This window comes from Ovis aries, chromosome 19 (assembly GCF_016772045.2).
Source record: "Ovis aries strain OAR_USU_Benz2616 breed Rambouillet chromosome 19, ARS-UI_Ramb_v3.0, whole genome shotgun sequence".
In the NCBI taxonomy this organism is placed as follows: Eukaryota; Metazoa; Chordata; class Mammalia; order Artiodactyla; family Bovidae; genus Ovis; species Ovis aries.
The window spans coordinates 23,901,553-23,929,028 of NC_056072.1; the positions used below are offsets into that span (position 1 = coordinate 23,901,553).

General features: G+C 38.2%; 1 protein-coding gene across 24 annotated transcripts in view; it reads right to left on the reverse strand.

The window, feature by feature from the left end:
- Positions 1–27,476, reverse strand: part of LOC114108678 (contactin-4) — a 1,043,928-nt gene that overhangs the window by 687,596 nt on the left and 328,856 nt on the right. For 6 of the 24 annotated variants that reach the window (XM_060402840.1, XM_060402837.1, XM_060402843.1 and 3 more), the window contains one exon: positions 6,075–6,147. The exons of the other annotated variants lie outside the window; for them this stretch is intronic. The gene's annotated coding sequence lies outside the window, so the exon portion shown is untranslated. The remainder of the gene's footprint in view (positions 1–6,074; positions 6,148–27,476) is intronic. 24 annotated transcript variants of the gene reach the window in all.

A 27,476-nucleotide genomic window follows, 5' to 3' on the forward strand; every position in this document is an offset into this window, starting at 1 on the left:
GAGTGTGAACAGAGAAGAAGTGGTAGAAGCGATAGGATTTTAGAACTCCACTCAAATACATGCCTAGAAAATACCAGGAAAAGGGTGCTGACTTTAAGCTGAAAGGATCAAGGAACAGAGGTTAAGTGCTGAATCATTCAAAAATAAATGCAAATAAAAATTAGTCTATTACTATTACTACTACTATTATTCATGAAGAATCTAGCCACAATCTCTCTTTGAGCTTATATTTGAAAACTCTATGATGATTTTTAGAGGTAATTCAAGAAGAGTAAGGGGAGTTCTAAAACTTAAGAATACACCTCCTACTGAGCTAATAAAAGGAAATACTTCAGGCATCAAAACACTGATTTCTTTTGACAAAAAAAATAATCTTCAAAGAAGGGTTATTTAGATAAAATGTGCCATGTTTTACAACCATATTATTTTATGCTTGAGCATATTAGCATATATATGGACCCATTATAGAATTTGGTCATAACTCATATTTCTTAAAACTAAATTTAGTGTCTTTAAATCACATATATTTTCAAGATACTTCAATGTTACTAATTCAACATTTCTGGGAACTTAGAAGCTATACTTTCTGCTTTTTTAAAAATCTCAGTTTCCCAGGTATAGACAACCATAGCAAAGATTTTTACAGTCATACTCTTATATGTCCTTCATTTTACTCTTTTCCAGGCTGATTAAAAAACACAAACGGCTGTCACATTTACACTTCCAAGTAGCAGCACCTGGATTTGATGGGACCCTGTGTTAGAGAGGATCTGCAAGGATGCTCAGGTCTCCTCTGTCCAGCAAAGAGGCTATCACCAAGCCCACAAGTACCTACTGGGCTCCAGGGCGCTGCTGAAGGGGGATTAACCAGGTTATGAGCATTCTGTCTGTCCCATCCCACTGTTTTAGGAGAGTTCACGTCTGATCCTCTGACTTTTGAGCTGAGGAACCTGGCTTAACACTATCGTTCAGAATTAGTTATTGGATGGAAATACAAGTAAGTCTACATAGACAGTCACATTCAAGATGTCAAGCCAATAGATTTTCTTAACCCAAGGAGAGGAGGAGGAAAATGGCATAAATGTCAAGGCATGAGCCATGGGGAATCCTACTCAACTAGCTGTCAAAAGAAACAAAAGCAACACCAACTATCCACATGTGTAACTCTGATAATAGAAAAGCAAAGCAAAACCCACAAGCAAACAGCAGGGCTATAGGGCCACTAGCCCATTTGTCTCACCATGCATGCCTGTCTCCATCCAATATTTACTGAGTGAGTGACTGACTGACACTCATATGGCAGGGCATGGGCAAACAAATGAGACATGATGTAAAAAATCCCACAGTTATTTTTCACGGAACCTAAAAAACAAAACACGAACATCAGTCAGCCATCAAGACCGAAGTGATCTGTTCCCTGCCAGTCTCTATGGTCTCCGTTTCTACCACTTTCCTTCATTCACCAAACCCAGCGTCACTGCTCTTCTTTCTCTTCCTCCAGGAAAGCAGCTGAGCCCCTTCAGGGTTCCCCCTTCCGATGGAGAACTCCTCCCTGGACCTCCACAGCATGGGCAGCTCCTTGCTGGCCAGTCTTTGGCTTGGCCTCATCTGCTCAGAGAGGCCTTTCCTAATCAGAGAACCCAATCTTGCCACCACCTCTCCTCCCAGGTAATGCTCCATATTTATCCTGCTTTACGTTATCTTCATAGCATTTTTCATTACTGAACATAATAATACATGTTGATTAAGTCTGTGACTTTCTTACTAGAACATAAGCTTCACAAGGTACAATTTTTATCCATTTTATTCACAGAGATATTTACTTAACAGTACCTGTTATAAAGTAATCATTTGAAAAATACTGGATTAAAGAACACACAAATATATATAAAATTATGACACCATGTAGGAAAGAGAAATGGTTCTACTGGAGTATATAATAAGGTGATTAGAGATATCCTGGAAGAGATTAAAAAGAGTTTCCTGAGGAAACGATACTCAAACTTAATCACACGTTTGTCAGATAAATTATGTAAATTGATTTGGTCCTTCATTGCCTAAAACCTAGAAGGAAATAAGATAAGCTACAAATGAATCAACTTGTATATAAATTAAACTGGTTAGTGAAAATAAAACTGACTAGTTGACTAAATGAAGTAAGAAAGAAAATTAAAAACAAAAAAAAAACCACCATGAAACCACAACCCAGTATCACTGTTTTTTGTCCCTTCTACAGAACTAATCTGGAAAGCTGGTCTCTAAGTAGAGCACAGGTCCCACAGCAAATCACAGATCCACTTTCAGTGAATTGAATAGGTAAAGATGGTGGCTTAGATGGTAAAGAAACCACCTGTGATTTCGGGAGACCCAAGTTCTACTCCTGGGTCAGGAAGATCCCTGGAAAAGGGCATGGCTACCCACTCCAGTATTCTTGCCTGGAGAATCCCATAGACAGAGGAACCTGGTGGGCTATAGCCCATGGGGTCACACAAAGTTGGATATGAATGAGCAACTAACACTTTCACTTTAACACAGATTCAAAACTGAGCTCAGTGATACATGTCTGAGATTCCTCCAGAATGACCTCAAAATGATGGGACTACTCTCTCACTGAAATATTGTGATTTTTGATGACTTGTCTTCTTTGCTATAGAAGGCCAATACAAGCTTTAAAAGAGGTTGCCAACCTTTAAGAATGAAGGCTGAGATGCTACTAGAAAGGGAGTCACCCAAGTGATGTAATGGGAAAGAAAACCCACTGAGAAAAGGATGAATGGGGAAGTATGAGAAAAGAAGGGAAAGAAACTCAGTTGCCCTGCAAGAAACTCGAGGCCCTGCCTGACAAATGCGTCCAAATCATTTTCTGCAATACTTCTTACTCAGCAGAGGGGGTTATATGTGTCACCAGGAACCAGAAAGAAACCAACTCATCAATTCTACTGAAGAGACACTTGTCAGAAGCATCTCTCTGATGAAATATCTTCCTTTAAAACCATTCAACTCTTAGAGAATTCTAAGTAAATTATTCTTCCAAAGGTAAGCTCCTACTAGTGTATAAATTACTTCTCCTAATTATATTATTAAAAAGACTCAGAAGTGTTTCCTCCCCTCTAGGGTGTATTTCTTCAAAGTGCAGAAATCTCGTTGGAAACTAAACTTGAAAAAAAAAAAAAGAAAGAAATAGGGCACCCTCCCTAACCATTTCAAAAAAGATAATTTAAGAATCTTGTCAGTCACACTGTGATGGTTTTGAGGTACCAATTTGACTGGAATAAAGCATGCCCAGGTAGCTGGTAAAACATTATTTTTTGGTGTGTCTGTGAGGGTGTTCATGGAAGACATTAACATTTGAACTGGTGGACTGAGTAACGAAGACCTCCCTCACCATTGTGGGTGAGCTTCATCCAGTCTATCAAAGGCCTGGATAGAACAAAAAAGAGAGAAAAAGGAGGAAGTTACCACTCTTGGTTCCCTCTGGTCTCACCACTTCAGTGAGGTTATTTCATCTCATCTCCTCCAGCCCTTGGACTGTCATTTAAACCATCAGCTCCTCTGGTCCTCAGGATTTCCAACTTGAACTGCATAATATCACTGGCTTTCCTGCAAGCCCAGGTTCCAGAGAACAGGATATGGGACTTCTCAGCCTTCAAAATCAATCTCTCCTTGTATGTGTGTATGTATGTACGTGTGTGTGAGTGTGTGTATATATATATATATATATTTTTTTTTTTTTTCTTACAGGCTTTGTTTCTCCTAACACACACGCATACCTAAAAGTAAACTTCTAAATCTTACCTATCAGAAAATTGGAGTAGTGGATAAATCATTATTTAACTGGCACTATTTAAAGTACCCAACCAGTTTAAGGTCCATGTAATAGAATAAAACTAACCAAGGTGGATATTATCAAGGTCCAAAATTAAACTGCCTTTTCTGTAGGATCTAATTCACAAAGCTTCTAAAATAAACTGTCCAAATGTGTTGAGTGGCGTTAAATGACAAGTTTACGGTACGTCAATATTTAAGAGATAGGAGATAAAAGAAATAGAGAAAAATATGGGTTAAAATTCTGCTACTGTTCAAAAAATGTCTTGAAATTCATCAAGATACTCTGTAGATAGAAAGACAATCCTCAATTTTAACTAAGACCTGGATTTTCTTCATTTTATACTCAGAAACAATGCATTTTAGCTCGTGGGTTGTGTTTGTTTAAATCTTTATGGTCCATTAGCTACTGTCTATTTTTGTTGTTATTATTGTTGTTAGGGTTCAGTTCCAGATGATTGTAAAAAGGCAACAACTTGATGAATTCCACTGTGGATCTTGAGTTAGATTTAACAGAGAAGGCAAAAACAACGATTATAATAATAAAAAATGACACAGGGGGAAGAACAAGATGATGGAGGAGTAGGTGGATGTGGAGTACATCTCTCTCCATGGAAACATCAGGAATACACCTTTAGACACAGAAGTGCATACACCAGCTGAGAGCAGACAGGAGTACCTGACCAGAGGAAAAGAAAATACAGACCCATGCAAAACTCGGTAGGATGAAAGAACTAGCGGGGGAAACAGGAGTGTTAGTAGGACTGGAACTGCCCTCGGCGGGTGGGGAAACTGAAGCAGGGGTCCAATCCCCACATCAGGGCAACTGTCTGAGTCAGAGGAGAAACATTTAAGGCTGAGAGTGAAACAGCTGGACTGCAAGGAGATCCAACCAGTCCATTCTGAAGGAGATCAGCCCTGGGTGTTCTTTGGAAGGAATGATGCTAAAGCTGAAACTCCAGTACTTTGGCCACCTCATGCAAAGAGTTGACTCATTGGAAGACTCTGATGCTGGGAGGGATTGGGGGCAGGAGGAGAAGGGGACGACAGAGGATGAGATGGCTGGATGGCATCACTGACTTGGTGGAAGTGAGTTAGAGTGAACTCTGGGAGTTGGTGACGGACAGGGAGGCCTGGCGTGCTGCAATTCATGGGGTCACAAAGAGTTGGACACGACTGAGTGACTGAACTGAAATGAACTGAACTGAAGTGGAATGAAACCTATATGCAGGTCAGGAAGAAACAGTTAGAACTGGACATGGAGCAACAGACTGGTTCCAAATCGGAAAAGGAGTACGTCAAGGCTGTATATTGTCGCACTGTTTATTTAATTTCTATGCAGAGTACATCATGAGAAACGCTGGGCTGGAAGAAGTACAAGCTGGAATCAAGATTGCCGGAGAAATATCAATAACCTCAGATATGCAGATGACACCACCCTTATGGCAGAAAGTGAAGAGGAACTAAAAAGCCTCTTGATGAAAGTGAAAGAGGAGAGTGAAAAAGTTGGCTTAAAGCTCAGCATTCAGAAAAGTAAGATCATGACATCTGGTCCTATCACTTCATGGGAAATAGATGGGAAACAGCGGAAACAGTGTCAGACTTTATTTTTTGGGGCTCCAAAATCACTGCAGATGGTGATTGCAGCCATGAAATTAAAAGATGCTTACTCCTAGGAAGGAAAGTTATGACCAACCTAGATAGCATATTCAAAAGCAGAGACATGACTTTGCCAACAAAGGTCCGTTCAGTCGAGTCTATGGTTTTTCCTGTAGTCATGTATGGATGTGAGAGTTGGACTGTGAAGAAGGCTGAGTGCCAAAGAATTGATGCTTTTGAACTGTGGTGTTGGAGAAGACTCTTGAGAGTCCCTTGGACTGCAAGGAGATCCAACCAGTCTATTCTACAGGAGATCAGTCCTGGGTGTTCTTTGGAAGGAATGATGCTAAAGCTGAAACTCCAGTACTTTGGCCACCTCATGCGAAGAGTTGACTCATTGGAAAAGACTCTGATGTTGGGAGGGATTGGGGGCAGGAGGAGAAGGGGACGACAGAGGATGAGATGACTGGATGGCATCACCGACTCAATGGACATGAGTTTGGGTAAACTCCGGGAGTTGGTGACAGACAGGGAGGCCTGGCGTGCTGCAATTCATGGGGTTGCAAAGAGTCGGACACTACTGAGCAACTGAACTGAACTGAACTGAAGTGGAATGAAAATCAGACAGTCCTTGTCACAGCCATACATACCCCAGATGGTGCAGCAGCTGGGAGCTGGAGTTCAGGGATTGAGGAGCAATCCCTGGGCGAGGGCTGCTGTTGCCTGCAGAGAGACAAATTGAGGGGATGTGAGGGAGGAGAATGTGGTTGGAAATGCCTGTGGAGGAAAGCCGGGCAGCCATGGAAGCAAGGCGATAGTGCCGAGTCATGCATTGAGGGTGGAGCCATCAACATAGCCTCTCTCCCCCCACACACCATCATTGGCAGCTGAACAACAAAGGCTGGCCCATCAAATGCGTCTGATGCATTGTACTACAGAGTAGGACCCTACCTAGGGTGCTCCTTTTAGTGACTGATGGACCAAACTACAGAGTAGGACCCCGCCCAGGGTGCCTCTTTAAGTGCTTGGCTTGCCAGTCTACAGTGTAGGACCCCAGCCAGGGGAGCCCTCTCTACTGCCTGATGCACCAAACAACAGAAAAGGACCCCACGAAGGCAGCCCTCTAAGTGTCTGAACGGGCAGCACTACAGAGCAAGACCAACCGAAGAGGCCTTCTGATTGCCAGCTAAAAGAGGCTCAAAGAAAGACTCGTATACGGCCTTAACTCCTCCAGTGGAGGCAGTCCGTGTCTTTGCATACTTGGCACCGCCAGGGTCCCTGCAAGCCGAGCAGCTTCATCATCTTCATGCTCAGCTCTCACTGGGGCAGAGCTGCCACAGGCAATAAAAGTCTTGTGTCTATGCGCGCAGGGTCACTTCGGTGGTGTCCAACGCTTTGCCACCCTGTAGACTGTAATCTGTCAGGCTTCTCTGTCAGGGAGAAGGGTTCTCTAGGCCAGAATACTGGAATGTATTGGCCAATATTGGTTACCCTTCTAGAGCACTATATTTCCTGCTAGCCGCTATATTTCTAGCCACCAACTCCCCTGAGTACCTGGTGCTGCCAGAATCCCTGCTACCCAAGCAGCTGCACCATCTCCACACCTGGCCCTCAGAGAGGCAAACTAAGTCCTCCAGGGCAGTCCACTAGGAGCAAACCCCAGTGGACGATCCACATGCAGAGGTGGAAATAAAACCACAGCTGAATCCCAGGGGCAGTGTGACTAAGGAAGAAGACCCAAAATCCTCCCACCAGTTGTACAAGCTGCAAATTAAATCCACATGATCAACCAGGCAGACTCTGTGTCTATGGAATATATAAAAAGTCACTGAGAGCTCCCACAAAATAAAACTCACTAGCTCTGATAGCTGTGGACACTGGAGGCAAGAACATACAGGAGTAGGACCAGATGAGAATGTGAACTGCCCCCACAACAGATTCAGAGATCAACACAGTGTTAGAGGGCATCCGAGGTGAGGATGAGGTGAACTGTGACTCCCATCGAGGGAAAGGACTCTTGACAGCAGTGACTCAAGAAAAACATTTATTATTCTTATGTTTTGACTTGTTCTGTAGATTCGTTTGAATTTTTTTTCTTTCTTTTTTCCTTTCCGTCGCCCCTGTTGTAGTTGTCGATTTTACTGGCACTATGAAATCTAATTAAGATTTTGAGCTTTTCTTTTCTTTTCTTTCTCAGTCACATTTTTCACTGTTGTCATAAGATTTTGAGCTTTTCTTTTCTTTTCTTTCTCAGTCACATTTTTCACTGTTGTCATAAACCTCTGCCTCTATGTTGGGCTTTTGAAGCTCTGGGGAGTTTTTCCTTTTTTTTTTTTTTTCCTATTCTCTTTATTTTAATTTTTAATATCTTAAACCTATCGTTATTTTTTCTACATTTATTCCTTTGTCTTTCCTATAGTCCCTTTCCCCTTGCAATTAATCTTTAATATATGTAAATCTTCCTTATCTACCTCTATGTAACTTTGCATATTGATTCTTTCTTTCCTTTCCTTTCAACATATATGACACCTTTATTTTAATTGTTTTATTCCCCAATTGGCACCTTGCTTTAGTTTTGTTTTCCTAATTTGGGCTCATTTCCTAATTTTGTTTCCTAGTTTGTCCTTTAGTTAGTTTTGTTCTGGTAGATATAATTTTTGGTTTCCTTTGTTCACTGGGTCAATTTATTATACTTTATTTTTAATGGACTGTTATGATTTTGCTTATAGGTGTATATGTATATATGTATATCTGTATATTTAGTCACACTTTTTGGTATTGTTATAAATTTCTGCATGTACATTGGGCTTTTGCAGTTCTGAGGAGTTTTCCTTTTTTTTCCATTTTTCTTTCTCCTTTTTTTCCCTCTTTTTTATAATTTTAACTTTTTTAAACCTATTATATTTTTCTACATTTATTCCTTTGTTTGCCTTTCCTACTGCTCTTTTCCCTTTGGAGTTAATCTTTAATGTATATAAATCTTCTTCGTGTACCTGTATTTAACTTTGCATATCTTTTCTTTAATTATTTTCTTTCCTTTGCTCTCAACATATTTGTTAGTTTTGTTTTCATTGCTTTATTCCCCACTTGACACCTTGTTTTATTTTTGATTTCCAGCCTGTGCTTGAGATAGTTTTGTTTTTAACTGGTAAATATAATTTTTTGATTTACTTTGATTGCTGGGTAAATCTGCTGTACTTTATATTTGTTGGGCTGTTTTGACTTTGCTCATGGCTATATACATACATGTGTATATTCCATTATTTTAATTATTATTTGCCTGATTTTGTAACTGCCATTTGTCTGGGGTTCATCTTTGGTCTCTCGTTTTGGGATATTTGTTTTATCTCACTTAATGCCATAACAAACCACTTGTGGAATCTTCACTCCTGACCAGAGATCAAGCCCTGAGCCTTTGGAGTGGGACCACTGACACCAAGACCCTAGACTATCAGAGAAGTAACTAGGGAGCATCAAATAGTGAGAACTCACACAAAGAAAACCACTTGAATACAAGACCTGGCATCACCCAACCACTAGTAGCAACCTGTGCAGGACACCTCATCTAAATGACAAACGAAAAAATACAAACCCAAGCATGAGCAGACAGGATTACCATCTCACTCAGCCTTGCCCATCAGAGGAAAAACAAACAAAAACTCAGCACAAATCATACTCTATACAAAGCTTACACAAACCACTGAACCAACCTCAGCGGGGCAGAAACCAAAAGGAAGAAATAATTCAACTTTCAAGCCTGGGAAGGGAAGAACTCAAAAACAGTAAGTTAAAAAGAAAAAAATAAGGCAAAGAAATACTGCACAAATGAAGGAACAAGCTAGAAACAAAGAAGTCCAAATAAATGAAGAGGAAATAGGCAAACTACCTGAAAAAGAATTCAGAATAATGATAGTAAAGATGACCAAAAACCTTGAAAACAAAATGGAGAAAGTAAAAGAATGAATTAACAAAGACATAGAAGAATGAAAGAATAAACACACAGAGACAAACAAGACAATTACTGAAGTTAAAACTACTCCGGAAGGAATCAATAGCAGAATATCTGAAGCAGAAGAATGAATCAGTGAGCTGGAAAATAAAATGGTGAAAATCACTTCTGAAGAGCAGAATGAAGTAAAAAGAATGAAAAGAACTGAGGATAGTCTCAGAGACCTCTGGGACAACATGAAACGCACCAACATTCAAATTATAGGGGTCCCAGAAGAAGAAGAGAAAAAGAAAGGATATGAGAAAATTTTTGAAGATATTAGAGTTGAAAATTTTCCCAACATGGAAAAGGAAATTGTCAATCAAGTCCAAGAGGCACAAAGAGTCCCACACAGGATAAACCCAAGGAGAAACATGGCAAGACACATACTAATCAAACTAACAAAGTCTAAACACAAAGAAAGAATATTAAAAGCAGTAAGGGAGAAGCAACAAGTAATATACAACAGAAACCCCATATGCTTAACAGCTGATCATTCAGCAGAAACTCTGAAGGTCAGAAGGGAATGGCAGGATATATTTAAAGTACTGAAAAGGAAAAATTTACAACCAAGCTTACTGTCCCTGTAAGGAGCTCATTCAAAATTGATGGAGAAATAAAAAGCTTTTCAGACAAGCAAAAGTTAAGAGAATTCAGTGCCACCAAACCAGCTTAACAACAAATGGTAAGTGGACTTAAATAGTCAAGAAATAAAACAGAAGAAAAAATATCTCAAAATCAACCCTAAAACAATTAAGAAAATGACAATAGGAACATATATATCAATAATTACTTTAAATGTAAATGGATTAAATGCTCCAACCAAAAAACACAGACTGGCTGAAGGGATACAAAAACAAGACCCATATATAAACTATCTACAAGAAATACACTTCAGATCTAAAGACACATACAGACTCAAAGAGAAGGATGGAAATATATATTCCATGCAAATGGGAAATAAAAGAAAGCAGGAGTAGCAATCATCATATCAGACAAAATAGACCTTAAAATAAAGAAGATTACAAGAGATAAGGAAGGACACTACATAATGATCAAGGGATCAATCCAAGAGGAAGACATAACAATTGTAAATATCTGTGCACCCAACATAGGATCACCTCATTACATAACACAAACACTAAGAGACATAAAAGGAGAAATTTCTAGTAACATGATAATAGTAGGAGACTTTACCACTCCACTCACACCAATGGGCAGATCATCAAAACAGAATACTAATAAGGAAACACAAGTCTTAAATGATACATTAGATGAGATGGATCTCAGTGATAGCTTCAGGACATTCCATCCAAATGCAGAAGAATACACCTTTCTTCTCAAGTGCACATGGAAAATTCTCCAGGACAGACCACATCTTGGGTCACAAATCAAACATCACAAATTTAATAAAATTGAAATTATATCAAGCATCTTCTCTGACCACAATGCTATTAGATTAAATATCAATTATGAGAAAAATCTGTAAGAAACACAGACACATGGAGATTAAACAACACATTTCTAAACAACCAACAAGTTACTGAAGAAATCAAAAGGGAAATAAAAAACTTTCCAGAAACAAATGACAGTGAAAACAAGACAATTAAAAACCTATGGGATGAAGCAAAAGCAGTCCTAAGAGGGAAGTTTATAGCAGTACAATCCTACCTCAAGAAACAAGAAAAATATAGAATAGATAACCTAACTTTACACCTAAAACAACTAGAAAAAAAAGAAAACAAATGAGTAGAAGCAAACAAATCATGAAGATCCAAGCAGAAATAAATGAAAAAGAAATGAAAGAAATAATAGGAAACATTAACAAAACTAAAAGCTGGTTCTTTGAGAAGATAAACCAAATTGACAAGCCTTTAGCCAGATGCATCAAGAAAAAAAGAGAAAGGAATCACATCAACAAAACTAGAAATGAAAACGGTGAGTTTGCAACAGACAGTGCTGAAATTCAAAAGATCATAAGAGATCGTTATGAACAATGGTATAGCAATAAAATGGATAACCTGGAGGAAATGGACAGATTCTTAGAAAAGTTCAATTCTCCAAGACTGAACCAGGAAGAAATACAAAGTATGAACAACCCAATTACAAGCACTGAAATTTAAGCTGTGATCAAAAATCTCCCAAAAAACAAAAGCCCAAGAACAGATGGCTTCACAGGAGAATTCTGTCAAACATTTAGAGAAGAGCTAATGCCTATCCTTCCAAAAATTTCAAAGGAAGGAATCCTTCCAATGAGGCCACCATCACCCTGAAGCCAAAACCAAAGATAACACAAAAAAGAAAACTACAGGCCAATAGCACTGATGAACATAAATGCAAAAATCCTCAACAAAATTCTAACAAACAGGATTCAGCAATACATCAAAAAGCTCATACACCATGATCAAGTTGGGTTTATTCCAGGGATGCAAGGATTCTTCAATACACGGAAATCAATCAATGTGATACATCATATTAACAAATTGAAAGATAAAAACCATAAGATAATCTCAACAGATGCAGAAAAAGCCTTTGACAAAACATCACCCTTTTATGATTAAAGCTCTTCAAAAAATGGGCATAGAAGGAACCTACCTCAACATAGTAATGGCCATATATGATAAGCCTGCAGCAAACATTATTCTCAGTGGTGAAAAACTGAAAGCATTCCCCCCAAGATCAGGAACAAGACAAGGGTGTCCACTGTCACCACTATTATTCAACATATTTCTGGAAGTCCTAGCTACAGCAATCAGAGAAATAAAGAAATAAAAGGAATGCAGAAGAAGGAAAAGGAAAAGGAAAAGAAGTAGTAAGCTCTCCCTGTTTGCAGATGACATGATACTGTTCATAGAAAACCATAAAGACAGCATAAGAACATTACTAGAGCTAATCAGTGAATTTAGCAAAGTTGCAGGATACAAAATCTATACACAGAAATCACTTGCATTTCTATATGCTAAGAAGAAAAATCAGAAAGAAAATGAAGGAATCAATCCCATTCACCACTTCAACAAAAAGAATTAAATATCTAGGAATAAACTTACCTAAGATGATAAAAGAACTGTACACAGAAAATTATAAGACATTAATGAAAGAAATAAAAGACAACATAAACAAATGGAGAGATACTCCATGTCCTTGGGGAGGAAGAATCAGTATTGTGAAAATGACTATACTACCAAATGCAATTTACAGATTCAATGCGATCCCTAACAAATTACCAATGGCATTTTTCACAGAACTGGAACAGAAAATTTCACAGTTCATATGGAAACACAAAAGAGCCCAAATAGTCAAAGCAGCCTTAAGAAAGAAGCATGGAGTTAAAGGAATCAACCTTCCTGACTTCAGATTATACTACAAAGCTACAGTCATCAAGACAGTATGGTACTGGCAGAAAAACAGAAATATAGACCAATGGAACAAGAGAGAAAGCCTAGAAAAAACCCATGCACCTATGGGTACCTTATTTTTGACAAAGGAAGCAAGAATATACAATGGGGCAAAAACAGCCTCTCAATAAATGGCGCTGGGAAAACTGGACAGCTGCATGTAAAAGAATGAAATTAGAACACTTCCTAATACCATACATAAAGATCAAATGGATTAAAGACCTAAATGTAAGATCAGAAACTATAAAACTCTTAGAGGAAAACACAGGCAGAACAGTCGATGACATAAACCAAAGCAAGACCCTCTATGACCCATCTCCTAGATTAATGGAAATAAAAACAAAAGTAAACAAGTGGCACCTGATTGGACTTAAAAGCTTTTGCACAGCAAAGGAAACTATAAGCAAGGTGGAAAGACAATCCTCAGAATGGAAGAAAATAATAGAAAATGAAACAACTGATAAAGGATTAATTTCCAAAATACACAAGCAGCTCATACATCTTAATGCCAGAAAAACAAACAACCCAATCAAAAAGTGGGAAAAAGAGACATTTCTCCAAAGACTACATACAGATGGCTAACAAAGATATGAAAAGATGCTCAAATCACTCATTATTAGAGAAATGAAAATCAAAACCACAATGAGATATTACCTCACACCAGTCAGAATGGCCATCATCAAAAAGTCTACAAACAATAAATCCTGGAAAGGGTGTGGAGAAAAGGGAATGCTCTTGCACTGTTGGTGGGAATGTAAATTCATACAGCCACTATGGAAGGCGGTATGGAGATTCCTTAAAAATCTAGGAATAAAACCACCATATGACCCAGCAATCCCATTCCTAGGCATATACCCTGAGGAAACAAAATTGAAAAAGACACATGTATTCCTTGGTTCATTGTAGCACTATTTACAATAGCTAGATCATGAAAGCAACCTAGATGTCCATCAACAAATGAATCGATAAAGCAGTTGTGGTACATAAACACAATGGGATATTACTCAGCCATAAAAAGGAATGCATTTGAGTCAGTTCTGATGAGGTGGATGAACCTGGAACCTATTATACAGAGTGAAGTGGGTCAGAAAGAGAAACATAAATATCATATTCTAACACACATATACAGAATATAGAAAAATGGTACTGAAGAGTTTATTTTCTGGGCAGCAGTGGAGAAACAGACATAGAGAATAGACTTATGGACATAGGAAGAGGGGAGGAGAGGGTGAGATGTATGGAAAGAGCAACATGAAAACTTACATTACCATATGTAAAATAGGTAGCCAATGGGAATTTGCCGCATGGCTCAAGAAACTCAAACAGGGGCTCTGTATCAACCTAGAAGGGTGAGATGGGGAGGGTGATGGGAGGGAGGTTCAAAAGGGAGGGGATATATGTACACCTATGGCTTATTCATGTTGAGGTTTGACAGAAAATAACAAAATTCTCTAAAACAATTATCCTTCAATAAAAAAGTAAATTAAAAAAAATGACAAATGAATTCTATGCTTTTACAAGACTGTAGAAAGATCTGATTTAACTATATACCAAATTTCTATCTTTTAAAACTTACTCCAACATGTAATTTCCTTGTAAACATATTTTTCTTTTCATATGTAGTCAAATCACCTATTTCTTTAGAAGCCATATTCAATACTAGTTCATAGCACATTCGTCACTGCAAAGTGGCAGGAAGCTAGAGTTGAAATGGGAAAGTACTATATTTGTAAGAGCCAATTGCACATAAAGGTTAATCAGGAATGAAAATAATGCATTATTTAAAAGAGCATGTTTTCACAGTTTTCTATTTGTATAAAGGTTCACTTTACACAAAGCTTATTTAAAAAAGTGAGACCACCTGCTTTATATATTGCATGCTTGCTAATAATTTCCCAGTGGCTCTCCTGCACCCTGCTGCTGTCCTGGGCTGCAAAGGCTGTTGCACAAAATATGATGGGGAGGCTCTGGAGATAAGCTTCTCTAACTCCTTTCCTGTAGGCAATTACTAGCAATTAGTCATGTGGCATTGCTAAATAACTCACTATCTCTGTACCTCCAAAAGCGATGTTTGAATGCCACAGTTGAATCCACTGCAGGACTCAATTAAATTTAAACTCAAAATCTAATACTTTATTTATTACCTGCTACTCATAGGATATGTAGAAGAAGAGGCCTCCAAAGATAATATTTTATCTTCAATTTGTTAGAATATTTCTCTGGGAATAAGAGTGCCTTTATGGACACTCCTATAGAAACATAGCTGCATTTCTCGTGGGCCCTATTGTAAGCAACACTAATCCAATCAGATCACACAGATTTGCGATACCTTTCCTTCCTGAAAATATTACTTCTGAATCACATATATTCATACATGCTTATTAGTGGATATCATATTCTACTCAATAATGGGCTTCTTGTGGGACTCCTTTGTATTTATTCAAATGTATTATTTATTAAGTTATTGAAAATATATCAATTCATTTTGACTTCAATAATAACATTTTATAAATGAATTGAAGACCATACAAGTGAATGCTGCTTTGAATATATAACAGACCCATTATAGCACAAGGTACTGGTTCCAATCCTGAATTAATCTTTAATCAAGTACAGGATTTTGAACTAGTTGCTTAACCACATGCTGTACCTGTTCATTGGAAAAATGAAGTAAAAGAAGAGATTTCAGAATGTTTGGCATTGTCATACACTGATACCCAATTATTCAAAGATACACTCTATATTCAAATACAATCATATACATGCATCACTTGGTTCCTTTAGCATAACTGGTTCTGACTTGCTTGGACATATTAAAAGTAAACTCAGGAAATGCAGTTCTTGAGAACTATGGGTGATCCACAAATGATCTGTCCGCAATATTTATCAAATTTGTATTTAATTAAACAATGGTACACAAAGCCATAAAATCTCATGCACTGGAATTTGAAGATACTTAAGGCTATGGTTTTTCCAGTAGTCATGTATGGATGTGAGAGTTGGACTGTGAAGAAGGCTGAACGCCAAAGAATTGATGCTTTTGAACTGTGGTGTTGGAGAAGTCTCTTGAGAGTCCCTTGGACTGCAAGGAGATCCAACCAGTCCATTCTGAAGGAGATCAGCCCTGGGATTTCTTTGGAAGGAATGATGCTAAAGCTGAAACTCCAGTACTTTGGCCACCTCATGTGAAGAGTTGACTCACTGGAAAAGACTCTGATGCTGGGAGGGATTGGGGGCAGGAGGAAAAGGGGACGACTGAGGATGAGATGGCTGGATGGCATCATGGACTCGATGGACGTGAGTCTGAGTGAACTCCGGGAGTTGGTGATGGACAGGGAGGCCTGGCGTGCTGCGATTCATGGGGTCGCAAAGAGTCGGACACGACGGAGCTACTGAACTGAACTGAACTGAACTGAAGTCAATTGCATTAGTTACTGTATCTGAGGTCTGCGTGACTTAATTCTTGGCAAGTACATTTGCCAAGAGGAAACTAAAAAATGAGCCATATCATCAACAAATATGACAATGCCAAGTATATCTCTGCAAATATAACATTTGTGGTAAGAAAAGAAGATTGCTTTTCTGATTCGGAAAATTTCTGTGCACTCCTCTTAGGTTTGGTTTATTAATCTCATTTATTTATTGCCAGAGGCTTTTGCTAACGCTAGTTTTGTCACTACTGAAAGCTAAAGCTGAAAAATTTACTTCCAAAGAATTTTCTTCAAAAGCAACTTCTTTTAAAATAGTCAGACTATTGTGCTAAAGAGCAAGTGAACTTGAGGCTCTCAGTGCCTGCGTCAGAGTTGAGCGCCTGAGGCACTGGCGATAGAGCAAAACAACCAAGCCCTCTGAGAGGAACCATGCTTCCCTGAGTCCCCGATTCACTGTTCTTCTCTTTTGCATAATCTCATCCACTCCTTTTCCTTAGGTCTGCAATTCAAACTTGTCATCTTCCTCTATTTTAGAATATCACACACACATACAGTTACTCCAAAACTTTCAACAAAGGAAAGTCAGATGATTACAAACAGACTGCTCCCTTCCCCAGCGTCCCATTCAGTAGGTCCATGGTAGGGTCTGGGGAGCTGCACTTCTCTCAAGTTGTCAGACGGGGAGGGTGTTGCTGGTATGTAGGGGTCACACCTCAAGAACCATTGAGCTCCCAGTTCATCCTACCCCCACTTGACATATATTCACTAACATGTATAAAATAGATAACTAGTGAGAACTTTGTGTATAGCACAGAGAACTCTACGTTATGCTCTGCCATGACCTAAATGGGAAAGAAATCCAGAAGAGAAAGTGTGTATACCACACACACACACACACACACACACACACACACACAGCTGATTCATTTCACGGTACAGCAGAAATTAATAAAACATTGTAAGTCAAATAAAAAATAAAGAAGAACCACTGCACTGAATTTTCCCATGAAATTTTCATGTTGGGAATGGACTTTGAGTACTTAGAGACTATAAGGACTTCAGAGATCTCATTGTATGCTGATTTGTTTCCAGGATGCAGAGCACCACCAGTGGATTAAGCATGCCATTAACACCAGATATTTACACTAACTAAATTCTAACTCACTCCATCACCTTCTCCATGGCTAATAGATTTTTCACAAATCTTCAAAGGTAGAAGTGATTAAACTCATGCTTCAAAGTTCCTCCAAGTTTGTACTAGAAGCCACCTGCATCATAATCATTCAGGATTTCCATCTTTCAAAAATTGTTTCAGATTGCAAGGCAAGGTTTTAGAATCAGAATGTTTGGGAATGAGCCAGAATAGGCGATCCATACACACATTGTTTTTAGAACTTCCTCTGTTAGGACCTTCTTTCTTTTCTTTTATTGCTTCACAGTGGATAGACCTCTAGAATAAAAGGGTAAATGGAATCAGAAATTTGGGGTGTGACTGTCAGCAATGATATGTATTAAATTTTACAATACAAAGAGCATTACATAAAATATACACTGAAGTCAGTGAAAAATTAATTCACCAAGTTGTGAAAAAAGAATTCAAGTAATTAGATCTTTAATAGATATTATTTAACTTTACAGCATTTTATTTTTAGGAACATTAATAGAGTATTTTTTCCTTCTAAAATGTACAGTAGTTATTTATTTGTATCCAGTTTTTCTTATACTCAAATGAGTTCCAAGAGGAAGAAAACTTTGAAATTGTCAATTAAACAGATTTAATTATCAGAGTCTCTTTTCCTCACTAGAATTGTGACTGGGGAATGCAACACTCTTAAATATGTCTGAGGACTTTGCTAATTAACAGGTTCCATTCATATGACAAGAGGTAGAAATCAGAGAAAAAGTTAAAGATGAAGAAATATTTAACATCATGTATCTCAAGAGATCAACACAAGAAGCAAACATTCTACGTAACCCAATTTGAAGGTTCACATAGAATCACCTTCCTCCGTTTAAGGTTTAAGGTTGGTGACAATTAAAGTGAGCAACACTTTATTCTCTTTCTTGATGAAAACGTAATTTAACATCAAGACCTGTAAACTCATCATCTTATACTTCAAAGATATCAATTTTAAAAATCACTTAGCCAGTTCCAGTGAGAAAGAAAGTATAGTTCTAAAGAACTCTCTTACTTTAATGAACACAGTTTATTTACAAAATGCCAATTTATGGCCATATCTATTAACCAAATGGAAAGCTGTTTAAAATAAAATGTATATATATAATACACCAAACTATACGGTGGATATGAAAAGCAACACTGAGTATATGTGTGTGAGCTATATCCCCAGCTCAGTCACAACAACTGAAGGCACTGTAGTCTGCAGTTATCAGTACCACCAAGCTCTGAGATCTGATTCTTCTTCAGTACCGTGTGCCCAAATTCAACCACCAGAGGCCAATAGAAAATGATTCTAGAAAAATTCAATAAGGTAATAAAAAGCTCAGAAAACACTTACGAGTAAATACTAAACTGACATGTTGCCTGCTGCACAGAAATGCTGCTGGCTGTCTCGTCTGATGAGAAATGCCATCATAGTTAAGCACTTGCAGGATGTCATTTCCTCCAGGTTGCCATCTGCAATCCCATCCACCAATCTTCCCATCTTATTTACCTGTCCCTGTGAGAGCTCCCTGGATCTCTCTACTGGTACCACTTTTCACATTATCTTCCTCTGTTCACTGTGAGAAATTACAAACTAAAGACTATGTTTATTTTAAATCTGTGAATCCACAGCCCTGAACTGAATTTCAGCCTGCCTCATAATAGGTAGCATTCAATAAATGTTGGTCAAATGAATAATTGTTGAAATATTCAACTGAAAACACTGGCCAAAGGATGAAGTAATAATTGGCTCCAGCTCCAGCTCTCTCAAGGCAATTCAATTCAATTCGAACTAATTTAATTCAACTTCACTCAACAGGCATTTAGGAAGGGTCTAGCCTTTGCCTGTAATAGAGATATAAATGGTTTTTTGACCTGCATTATCTCTTCAATTGCCGTAATGCTTTCCTTTGGCACAGTTTAAAGGCACAGTTTAGCTTCACAACCAGGAATTAATGGCAAAGGGGGTGAACATCATATTAGAACTCCAAGTTTTGTGGGAAGAGAACAAGAGAAAACATATAAAATGCATCCTTTAAAATTACGTGTATACTGTACATAAGCATATAGTCATGCATACATCTTTTCAATAGCCTAGCAGTTTTTCTTAGGTGGTCTTGAAAGAGAAAGTTCTATAGTAAGTAGTGAAGTATCTTTCCTCCTACACAACTAGAATAGTACTATAAACACCAATACTTCTTGGGAGAAATGAGAAAATAGTCACTTGAATAATTTCCTGTGTTTTGCGGTTGCACCTAACCCTAGTAAAGGCAGTCTGACAGTCTATTACAGATAGCATGTAGATGTGTATCTGTGTATACTTTTTCATAACTTACTTCACTGAACTGGTAATTACTTGATGAAATTAATGGTGTCTAGCAGTCTACACAACCATGAGGATAATTCAGGAAATTCACTTTACTATTAAGTTCTTTGATTTGAATCATTTAGATAACTGGCTTAACTCTCCGTATCATGTGTTTTGGACATCACTACAACAGCTTCCAGGAAAAATTAACTGTTGGGAAAGCTCCTTCCTTGAGATGGTTTAAGAGAGGGTCATTCTCCTTTGGCTCAGGATTTAAGAGAGCTCCACATAAAACAATGATTGCTTTCATGTTTCCAACTGATGAGATTCTGAGGCTGTAGAGAGGACTTTCTCTCAGGAGACCCATGGCACAAACTAAAAGTATATAGGAGTATATAGGTGAAAAGAGTGATGGTCCTGCAAATGAATTCAGGATCGCCTTTCTGGAGGAAAACAGTAATAGGGATTGAGTCAATCACAAAACTGGCTCAGAGGAAAAAAATAAACCTGTGCTGTTGACGGAGACCTTCAGCTGTTCAGACCTCCAGTACAAATAGCATTCAGCTTGGAAATAATTTGATTAGGTCGCCTTTAGAGTTTCTGCCACACCATAAGATTCAATGATTGCAAGATAAAGAATGCCATTCTTAGAAATTACAAAACAGACCATTATCTTTCACTGTCTCAGGAAGGACTGGGCTCTCAGTACTTCTGGGTAGAATTTCTTCCCAGGTTATGCACACACCTGGGGCTCAGATCCTTATTCAGTTTCACCTTGTTTCAGTCCCTGGAACACTCCAAATTTTTACCTAGCTTAGACTTTTACACATGCCTCTCCCATGACTCTTCCATAACTGACTCTTAACACTGAGGTCTCAGTTTAGCGCCACTTCTTCAGAACGCCTTTCTCTGAATATATCAAGAAGACATTCTCTACTCCACTAACTTCATTCACAACATCAGTCTCTATTTGTGACCTATTATTAATAATTCGTTTGTTTCTTCCAATAGAATTGGAATTTATAGAGGAAGGACCATAGTTGTTTTCCCTGATATCCAGCACATACAGGTTGCTCCATATATATTTATTGGATACAAGAATGCAAGAGCACATAGATGGAGAGAGGAAAAGAGAGTTTAAGTGACATCTGGGTATTGCTTGGGCAATGACAGATATTCAGTTACACAAATAATGTCAAAAAAATGAGCTCAAGATCAATCGGACGATGACTCTCGAGTACATAAAAAATGAATACATGAAGATGTACTAACTTCGGTAAAACCTGGCTCATTGCTTGTGCAGTGAGACTTACTTGATTTTTCTGGATGGTTTGCTATTTGCAAAGTATTACAGATTAACCACAGCCAACCAGATAGACTGGATTATCTGGCTTATTTCTTAAGACATAACTTACTCTATACCTTTTTATTCACCCGACTTTTATTGTTTATACTGCTTTGATGTCATAAATAGCCTCCTTGCTTTGTCAGGCCTGATTCAAGCTTCAGATATTGACACAAAAATTCCTTCCTCAGGAAACATTCATTGAGCATATAATCATACACTTTTCTAACTCTCTGTACTTTACCTAGATAATAATAAATGTGTATATTATTGTATTTCTTTCATCAATTTCTCTATCCCCTAGCTCAGGACCAGTGTGTCTCATTGTTTTCCATTGTATTACTATTGGCAACTGTAGAAACGTGTACATAGAATGACTACCATTAACATTTGTTGAATCGTTTAACTGGATAATTATGACTCCACATACTTGTTTATGGATTTTCTTCTTTTAAAAAATAAATTATAGACAATAACAGAAATATTGGTTTCATGCATGATTTTTGTAGAAAAATGAAAAGTAGAGATGTAAGTATCAAAATTAGCTTTTTAACTCTCCACATCCTGTTCTCCTCCACAGAAGAAGAAAATTCTCTTTCAAAACTTATTCTTCGCATCTATATACATATACACATAGATGGACATGCTTTTCTTTTTACTTGTTAAATAAACAGCATCCTCATGTGCATATTATTCTAATGTTGCTATTCTCTTAGACCTGTATTTTTCTTCATATCATACTGATCTGCCTTATAATTTTTATAGGTTTATACTGTTGCACTGTAGGTGTGGACATAACTTTTAGGACTCTTCCCCTATTCATAGATACTTAGACCATTTACATTTTAATATATGACAAAGCTGTCAATGCATTCATATATGACAATGCTCCATAATATATTTCATTATACACATGTTTAGCATTTTTGGATGATAGAGTTTTCAGTTCAGTTCGGTTCAGTCGTTCAGTCGTGTCTGACTCTTTGCGACCTTATTAATCACAGCACTACAGGCTGCCCTGTTCATCACCAACTCCCGGAGTTCACTCAAACTCATGTCCATCGAGTTGGTGATGCCATCCAGCCATCTCATCCTCTGTCATCCCCTTCTCCTCCTGCCCCCAAACCCTCCCAGCATCAGAGTCTTCTCCAACGAGTAAACTCTTTGCATGAGGTGGCCAAAGTATTGGAGTTTCAGCTTCAGCATCAGTCCTTTCAGAGACCACCCAGGACTGACCTCCTTTAGGATGGACTGGTTGGATCTCCCTGCAATTCAAGGGACTCTCAAGAGTCTTCTCCAACACCACAGTTCAAAAGCATCAGTTCTTTGGCACTCAGCTTTCTTCACAGTCCAACTCTCACATCCATACATGACCACTGGAAAAACCATAGCCTTGACTAGACGGACCTTTGTTGGCAAAGTCATGTCTCTGCTTTTGAATATGCTATCTAGGTTGGTCATAACTTTCCTTCCAAGGAGTAAGAGTCTTTTAATTTCATGGCTGCAATCACCATCTGCAGTGATTTTGGAGCCCAAAAAAATAAAGTCTGACACTGTTTCCACTGTTTCCCCATCTGTTTCCCATGAAGTGATAGGACCAGATGCCATGATCTTCATTTTCTGAATGTGGAGCTTCAAGCCAACTTTTTCACTCTCCTCTTTCACTTTCATCAAGAGGCTTTTTAGTTCCTCTTCACTTTCTGCCATAAGGGTGGTGTCATCTGCATATCTGAAGTTATTGATATTTCTCCTGGCAATCTTGATTCCAGTTTGTGCTTCTTCCAGCCCAGCGTTTCTCATGATGTGCTCTGCATATAAGTTAAATAGGCATGGTGACAATATACAGCCTTGATGTACTATTTGGAACCAGTCTGTTGTTCTGTGTCCAGTTCTAACTGTTGCTTCCTGACCTGCATATAGGTTTCTCAAGAGGCAGATCAAGTGGTCTGGTATTCCCATGTCTTTCAGAATTTTCCACAGTTTATTTTGATGCACACAGACAAAGGCTTTGGCATAGTCAATAAAGCAGAAACAGATGTTTTTCGGGAACTCTCTTGCTTTTTCAATGATCTAGCAGATGCTGGCAATTTGATCTCTGGTTCCTCTGCCTCTTCTAAAACCAGCTTGAACATCTGGAAGCTCACGGTTCACATACTGCTGAAGCCTGGCTTGGAGAATTTTGAACATTACTTTACTAGCATGTGAGATGAGTGCAATTGTGTTGTAGTTTGAGCATTCTTTGGCATTGCCTTTCTTTGGAATTGGAATGAAAACACCTTTTCCAGTCCTGTGGCCACTGCTGAGTTTTTTGAATTTACTGGCATATTGAGTACAGCACTTTCACAGCATCAATTTTCAGGATTTGAAATAGCTCAAGTGGAATTCCATCACCTCCACTAGCTTTGTTTGTAGTGATGCTTTCTAGGGCCCACTTGACTTCACATTCCAGGATGTCTGGCTCTAGGTGAGTGATCACACCATCGTGATTATCTGGGTCGTGAAGATCTTTTTTGTATAGTTCTTCTGTGTATTCTTGCCACCTCTTCTTAATATCTTCTGCTTCTGTTAGGTCCAGACCATTTCTGTCCTTTATCGAGCCCATCTTTGCATGAAATGGTCCCTTGGTATCTCTAATTTTCTTGAAGAGATCGCTAGTCTTTCCCATTCTGTTCTTTTCCTCTATTTCTTTGCATTGATCGCTGAGGGAGGCTTCCTTATCTCTCCTTGCTATTCTTTGGAAACCTTCATTCAGATGCTTGTATCTTTCCTTTTCTCCTTTGCTTTTTGCCTCTCTTCTTTTCACAGCTATTTGTAAGGCCTCCCCAGACAGCCATTTTCCATTTTTGCATTTCTTTTCCATGGGGATGATCTTGATCCCTTCTCCTGTACAATGTCACAAACCTCTGTCCATAGTTCATCAGGCACTCTGTCTATCAGATCTAGTCCCTTAAATCTATATCTCACTTCCACTATATAACCATAAGGGATATGATTTCGGTCATACCTGAATGGTCTAGTGGTTTTCCCCACTGTCTTCTGAATTTGGCAATAAGGAGTTCATGATCTGAGCCAAGAGGATCTTAGACCAAAAAAAATAAATTTGTTAGGTTAATAAATTTATTCTAAAGGTACACTACATTCTGGATGGAATGCTCCATTTATTTCATAGGATTTTCAAAATCTAAAAGTTGGATATGTGAAGTGCTTGGTATCATGATTCAATTCTAATTTTCATCAGTAACTTGGAAACCCCACAAGTTGTTTAGATGAGTATGTATTATAATTTGAGCACATCTGTCTTGTTCAGCTGTTTTGTACCCCAGGGTGATGGAAGAAAGCTCAGCCAAATGAAATACACACGTTGAAATAACAACACATGTAGAATAATGTAAGTGTACTTAGTCCTTTCCAAAACCTGATTAGGATCATCTCCTGACGCAGGAGTTATGAGTAAATCATTTCTAAATATAGTGTACCCTAAGCTGAGGCAAACTAACCGAACATAGTTTAAAAATCTGTCTCTAATAACAACTAAATAACAAAGCATCATTCATAAAAATGATGCATTCCAATCATAAGAACCTAAACTATTATTTTGTGAGATATTCTGACAGGATGCAAAAATCAAATGGTAAGAAAAATAATGTATTTTTACCATGCTAATGTAGGACAATGAATCTGGCACCAATCGAACAGTGTACTCAATGCTGTCGAAGAGTGATAAAACTACCCAGTAGCAAATTTTATAACAGAATATTTTAAAAAGAAGAAAAAAGTGACATTTGGTACAAATAAAAATGCAAAACTTGAAACATCCATAGAGGAATCTATGACAAAGCCATTAACATTTAAATTTTTAAGTAGAAAAATACTGGATTTATATCAGCAAAACCAGAATAAATTTTAATTATTATATTTTCTCTTTTGTAGCAAAATTAAAGGTACATTAGTCAAATGTGTTTGTTTATTTTTGGCAAGAAGCATTCCACAGAGGCAGGCTGCAAAAAACCCAAAGTTCCTACCACACCTTTTAGAAATGACAGACTTGTCTGCAGCATGGAGAAATTTGTCTGAATGAGCATGATCAATGTTCATTAAATGAACTAAACTGACAGGTACACAAAATGGCACCACATGATTGTGCATCTGAGCTTCCTATAATGGATAAATGGAGCGTGTGATCCCAAAGGCAGCTGCACCAGCCATAACTTTGTATTTGACACTTGACTGCCCTTTGGAGTCTGTTTGTCAAAAATCGTCCATTTGGAAAAAAAAAAAAATAAAGAAAGGCAAAAACTTCTGAGGCTTTCTAGAAGACAGTTACACACAAGCTTCCCAGGAACACCACTTTTAGAAGTCAGATTGCTCTGAGGTGAATCACTTATTTGTTGTATTGGTTATTGGTTTATAACTTTCAGAGTTCATTCAAAGTTCATTTCACTAAGAATAATGGTATCACCTTCCACGCTGAAATCCAAAATTGATGCGCAAAAGAGGGCAACGCTACTTTTCCAGTTTGGCATGGAAATTCAGATTCAGAACTAGATATTCAGGACAGGTAGTAGAAAAGGGTAAAACAAAGTTAGCTCCTGGACAACACAGCCCTCACTGAAGTGTAGGAAACCTCCTATCTCATGACCTGATGGTCCTTCCATCCCTGCAAATGATACAGAATCCCTTTGAAGCCATGTCATTTTGAGACACTAGAAAAAAGCAGGATGTTAATGGATATCCCTTGACATCAAAAGCTCTCCACACTGTGACAATGAGATGAAGTCATTCCTCCAAAATTGTGAATTATTTTGAGGCTATACAGATGCTTCTAAAATGCTAAAATAAATTCCTGTACCCCATTTTAGACCAGAAGTATAAATAATCTATAGGGAAGACCTTTTAGTGGAAACTAGCTTGCAGAACAATGGCTTTAGATTTGATGCAAATCTTTGATTATTTTTCTGACTCTCAGGAATCGAAATAGAGATCACTATCACAATACATTTAGAATTTGCTGTTGAGAAGATGTCTCTTTTTGAGGGACACTGAAAAACACCACATCTGTGTGGGTGAAAGAGGGAACTATCAAATCCAGATGCCCTCCCATTATGTAAAAAGCTGTAGAATGAGCAGAACTAAAACCAAGAGCCCCGGGTTATCACTTTCTTCTATGGAGAAGTTTGGAAAAAAATGTGTCTAAAGAGAAGAGGGTTAGGCACTCAGGATCAAGGGCAACAAGGCCAAGGGCTAATTCAAAGTAGCGTGAAAATCTGGTCTGCATTCCCCTCTTTTTTGTTCCACTGGAAAGCTTTCCTTCTCTGCAAAACCCCTCCCCAAGTCTGTGTAACTTTATCTCAGGTGAGACTCTCCTAGTGACTGCTTTTTCATTGCACTGTCAGAGAACAGAAACAAAGTTATCCACAACAGTTAGTTACAGATGTCAGACTAGATAGAAACACAAAATCAGGCAAGTACGCCAGTGTACAGATGCCAATATTATAAATAATGTCTAAAAATACAAATGCTCTTCCAGTCTCTTCCTTGCTAGGAACTTTCTTTAAGTTCCTTCCTAGCCCTTGCTAGGAACTAGCAAGACTTCCTTGTTAGTGTTTTAAGCAAATTACATAATACCCTCTCTGTAACTAAGGTTTCTATTGGTAAAATGGGAACAACAGTTCTATCTCAAAAGATAGCCATGACTGTAATGTCAATAATGATTATAAAGTGCTTAGCATTCTGCCTATCAAGGTAAGAGTTCCATACTAAGTAGTTATATTGTAAATGAGTTTGGCTTCAGCCCCATCTTTGATGTACAAAGGTTAAACTTCAGTGAGGACACACACCATTCAAGAGAATACTGAATGAGTATGTGAAGAGGGGCTTCAAGCACTGACTGTCTAATGTTTCCCATTATAAACAGCAGAGAAAGGAAACCAGGATACGCATATGAAACTCTCTTATGCACACCCTAAAGCTCACTCCCTACTGCCTCTTGAAAACAAGGCATTGATTATTACAGGATGTTGATTATTAGGGTGATGGGTGTCAACTACAAATTGACACTTGTCATGGGCACTTGCCATCTACAAGGATCAAACCAGGTGCTGCTGTAGCTGCTAATTTTCAACACCCCCTGAAAGGAGTTATGGGCTGAGAACAGAACAGAGGTACCCTGTGCTCTGGGAAAAACTGGCAGAGCAGGTCTTCAGATAGGTAGATATTTTTAGGAGGTGATTTTATGAGTTCAATTCTTGAATATCCTCATATCTAGAAAACCACTAAAATCCTTCATGGTGACAGCTGCTCCTCGTGACTAGGAGAAATCTTTTGGAAAATATATTTGCTTGATGGTGACTTTCCCTTCACCAAAATCACATATATACTGACCTTCTCCCCATCTCTTTGGAGTAGTTTCTCCAGCTACCT